This window comes from Arachis ipaensis, chromosome B10 (genome assembly GCF_059453495.1).
Source record: "Arachis ipaensis isolate K30076 ecotype BB chromosome B10, ASM5945349v1, whole genome shotgun sequence".
In the NCBI taxonomy this organism is placed as follows: Eukaryota; Viridiplantae; Streptophyta; class Magnoliopsida; order Fabales; family Fabaceae; genus Arachis; species Arachis ipaensis.
The window spans coordinates 104,705,270-104,710,318 of record NC_142435.1 but is presented as its reverse complement, the minus strand read 5'-3'; positions in this window follow the sequence as shown (position 1 = coordinate 104,710,318).

Below are 5,049 nucleotides of genomic sequence, written 5' to 3'. Positions count from 1 at the left end.
CTCTAGAAAACTACATCTAAACCTAACTAATTGTGAATGAAAGTGTGAATGATTGAATCCCCTTCCAGCTCCACTCTGCAGCCTCTAATCAGTATTTTTGCACCTGAAACTGGGTCCAAAGCAGCCCATAAATCACCCCTAGTATTTTTTGTAAATTGCAGCACGTGACGCTCTGTCACACGTATGTGTCGTCCACGCGTACGCATCGCTGAAAGAATTCCAAGTCACGCGTACGCGTCATCCACGCGTACACGTCGCTTGCCTGCTGCACTGGTCATGCATATGCATCGCCCATGCGCGCACGTCGCTATCAGCTTCTGAAATACTCATTTTCTTGTGTTCCTTCCACTTTTGCATGCTTCCTTTCCATCCTATAAGTCATTCCTGCCCTATAAAACCTGAAAACACTTAACACACGCATCACGGCATCAAATGGTAATAAGAGAGGGTTAAAAATTAGCAGATTTAAGGCCAAAGAAGCATGTTTTCAATCATAGCACCAAATTAGGAAGGAAAATGTAAAACATGCAAATTCTATGAATAAGTGTGAGAATAATGGATAAAATCCACTCAATTCAGCATAAAATGTACCACAAAATAGTGGTGAATCAAGATGCTCACGCATCAATCAGCTCACAGTTTCTTCTTAAAAAACCCCCATCGCCTTGTTCACTATCTTGTTAACACTTGACAGAGTAAACCTGTTCGGTGGATAGACATCTGTCCGTAGGTTGTACTGATGAGCGAAAAGACCAGGGATATACTCATCAACAACCTCCCGTGTTGGCGCATTCAAGTAAAGACCGCTCGAAGCCTCTGTTGGCACATTTAGATGACCTGTATCGATCTCAAGATGTGGATCGATGCAACCACTCGCTCGACTATTGGGTGTGGGGATACGATGGCTTCAACGAACCAAAATGTCCAATGATGCCTGGTGTTGATGACAAGTCATCTTAGCCTAGTTTTACTAGTCTTTTTCTTTGTTTTTATTAGGTTTTATGCACTTTCTTGCATTATAAGTAAGCAATTTGGAATGGAATTGCATGATCTCTTTGAATCAATCAATCACCCTTTAATTGATGAAAAATCATGAACTTTAAACTAAAATTAATTGGTTTTAAATGAATTTTAAGCTTTGTGAATTTTGTGATATTTTGATTGGTTATTTTGATTACTTGTAGGTGAAGAAAAGAAAAAAAATAAGAAAAGCATAGCCTAAGGAGCATGATCTAAGCAAAGAAAGAAAGCGTGGCACAAGAAAGAGAAGCGTGGCTCAAAGAAGGAGAAGTGTGGATGCATTCAAGAAACAAGGGTATAAAGCTCTTGCCAAGAGCTTTAAAGCTCTTGTGGAGAGCTTTCCTTCAAAGAATCAGAAGCCAAGCTCTTGCCAAGAGCTTTGAAACTCTTGCCAAGAGCTTTTTCGGGCATGCCTTGAAGAAAATCAAGAAAGAAAAGCTCACTAATGCACTCACCAAGACTTGAACCCATGACCAAAGGGAGAGAGTGAATCGCTACTTTACAAGAAAAACAAGCCAAAATTGGCTTGTTTTCACTCCATGGGATTCGAACCATGTTCCTCAAGGAAGCAAAGCTTTAGGCGCTACTCTTGTGCCATGAAAAATGGGCAGCTTTTGCACTCCCCAAGGATTGAACCGGGCACCTCAAGGAAGCAAGACTTTGGGCGCTACTCTCGTGCCAAGGAAATTAACTCCACAAGGCTCCACCCAAGACTTGAACCAGGGACCTCAAGGACAAGTAAAGCTCTTGCCAAGAGCTTTCAAGCTCTTGCAAAGAGCTTTGTTCTCTTGTCACAAGGGAAGGGCGCGCAGCACTTTAGGAAGGAAAGGGAACCAAAGCTCTTGGCCAAAGCTCTTGCCAAGAGCCAAACCTTCCCCTGGGAGGTGCACCATGGGCCAAAAATTCATCAAAAATTCAAATTAATTAATTTCTTCACCAAATTTTAGAGCCCACCCAAATTCTTAGATCCAATTTAGGAAGTGTATAAATAGGTGTTAGTTTGATTTAGAAAGGAGCTTTTTACTGACTTTGGAATTTTCTTTTGCTTCTTTGAATTTCCATTTTTGTAATTTTTAGCTTTTATTTTTGAATTTAGATCTTAGAGAATTGGGAAGGGGAATTGATCTCTCTTCTTTCTTGTTCTTGCTTGAGCGCTCTTTAGTTTTCTTGCTTTTGATCTTGGGTGGAGAATTGAAGAACTTCTGTTTCAATCTCACCTTCAGATCTCTTGTTTATTTTTCTGCATAATTCAATTTCCATTTCTGTTTACTGCTTCATCTTCTTCTCTTTCTGCAATTTATTTTTCTTTATTTCTTTTGCAATTGTTCTTGTTGGATCAAGGAAGGATTTGAGATCTAGACTTGTTTTCTAGTCTCTTCCACTCCTGAGATCTTCAACATCCTTTTAATTGCTGCAAATTAAGCATCACTTTCTGTTTTAATTTCTCAAGCATTTCTACTTTTCTGTTTAGATCTACTTTACTTCAATTCACCTTCTACTCTTTTGTTTTGTTGCAATTTACTTCTACTTGTTTAATTTCTGCAATCCCAGCTCCCTAAACCCTTTTATAATTCAAGCAATTTACATTTCTTACACTTTAATATTCAGTTATTTATATTTCTTGCAATCTAAGTTTCTGTAATTTAATTTACTTGTTCTTTAAGATTCAACACTTTTACTTCTTGTTCTCTTTAATTTACTGCAATTCTTCCCTCTCCCTTTACAATTCATGCAATTTAGTTTCTGCCAAATACAAACCACTCAACCAATACTTGATTCGCTTGACTAAATCAACCACTAAACTAAAATTGCTCAATCCTTCAATCCATGTGGGATCGACCTCACTCATGTGAGTTATTATCAAATAGCTCAATCTCTAGGATTCCTTGCTGAGGCATGTCGTGGCCATGAGGGAGATTACCAGCCCTTTGGCAACTGTCACATCGACGGACAAACTCTTGGGAATCCTTGAAGAGTGTGGGCTAATAGAAACCACTTTGGAGGACTTTAGTGGCTATGTGCTCTCCTCCAAAGTGTCCTCTATAATTGGAGCCATGGCAATGTGATGCGCGATATTTTGTCGGTATAGAATTTTACCAAATAATTCCATCGTGAGTATAGTCTAAACTAACAAGCTATAATGTATCAAACATAAAAAATGTGTGTCCACAATTCAAATCAATAACCGAGAGAATTAGTCCCGAGTCGTTCTCCCTAGGAGTTGCCTTAAGATGCACATCATTGGTTAGGAGTTCTCTTGGTGTTTTGAGATTGAATATGAGAAATGTAAATAGACTTGAATTAAAACAATGAACAAGTAACAATGATACTAAGGGACATAAGAATTCAAATCAAGCAAGGGTGAATGACAATCAATCAATATAAAATTCTTGGCTAGGGGTGGGAATTGGAATTCCTAACCTCATTGCCTCCAACAATTGTGATAAGAATTGGTTATTGCTCCACTTAGTTAACCTCTAACTATGAAGAAAAGTCAAGTGGAGATAATCAATTTGAGTCCACAAGTCCTAGTCAAATCCCAAGGAAAGACTAGAGTTAGTGTCATTCAAATCAATTAGCAATTTCCAATTCTCAATCAACAAAAGGCATTGACAATTCAAGTGTATCCAATTACCCAACCTCCCAAGCCAAGAGTGAAGATCTACTCCATAGCTATAGTTGTCATTTTCTCAAGCACTTGATGAGCGATAATGAAAGACATCATGAATTTGAGATGAGAATTTGAACTAGAGCTATCTACTACAGACAATTAACAACAATCAAGAAATTAACAACAATGAACATGAAATTCCTCAATGTATTAATAGAAATCAAAGTAACAAGATCCACATCCAAGATCTACAACACTAGAGTAACAAGAACACTAAATTGAGAGTAGAAGAATGAGATCTACAAATTAGAACAATGTAAAATTGTATTAAATTTAGATCTAACCAAAGGATCCAAGTGAAATTGAAATTGAACAAGCCAAAACCTAGAGAGAAGTTGGAGTTTCTCTCTCTAGAAACATAAACTCCAAGACTAGCTAAGAAAGTGTCTAATGTGTGAATCCCCCTTCATTCCTTGATCCCTTGGGTCTTTTCCCTCAAGAATTCCACTCAAACTGGGCCTGGAGCTCCTCAGAAATTGCCAGCCACGATTTCATTAAAGAAGTCACGTGCCGAGCGCCACGCGTACGCGTGGGTCACGCATACGCGTCGGTGGGTTTTACGATTCACGCGTACGCGTCAGCTATGCGTATGCATCGATGAGATTTTTCCCAGCTGCGCGAATGCGTCCCTTTTTACGCGCCAAACCAGATCCAAGCTCCCACGCGTGCGCATCGGCTATGCGTGCGCGTCGATGCCAATGCTCCAAAGCTCCATTTTTCATGCTCCTTCCACTTATGCATGCTTCCTTTCCCTCTTCTAAACTATTCTTTCCCCTATAAACTCTAAAATCACTCGATAAACAGATCACGGCATCGAATGGCAATAGAGGGAGATTAAAATATAGCTTATTTAGAGCCTAAAAAGCTTGTTTTCAACCATTAAGAAAAATTAGGAAGGAAATACAAAACTATGCATTTTATGTGAATAAGTGTGAAAGAAGTTGATGAAATCCACTAAATCACGCACAAAATGTACCACAAAATAGTGGTGCATCACAATGCCATAGGATTTTCTGTGCCTCTTCTTCAGATACATAGCGGCAGATTATTCCATCCAAGCATCTCTTAAAGCGATATGGTTCATCCTACAAGTAGTATCTAGCATCATGAACGAGTTTCCAGGATTGCTGCCTACTTTATTCCTTGGGGATGAATCTTATAGTCTTGTAATTTGCAATATCTGCAAACCAAGGTGTTGTCCAGATGGCAAAGAGTTGCTCATCCGGGAAGGTTTCAGATACCTCAATAGAGAAAGGAGATGTCCCTTCTATTGGTTCAATCTGAGATAAGTGGTCAGCCACTTAATTTTCTGACCCTTTTCTGTCTCTGATTTCTATATCAAACTATTGCAGGAGTAA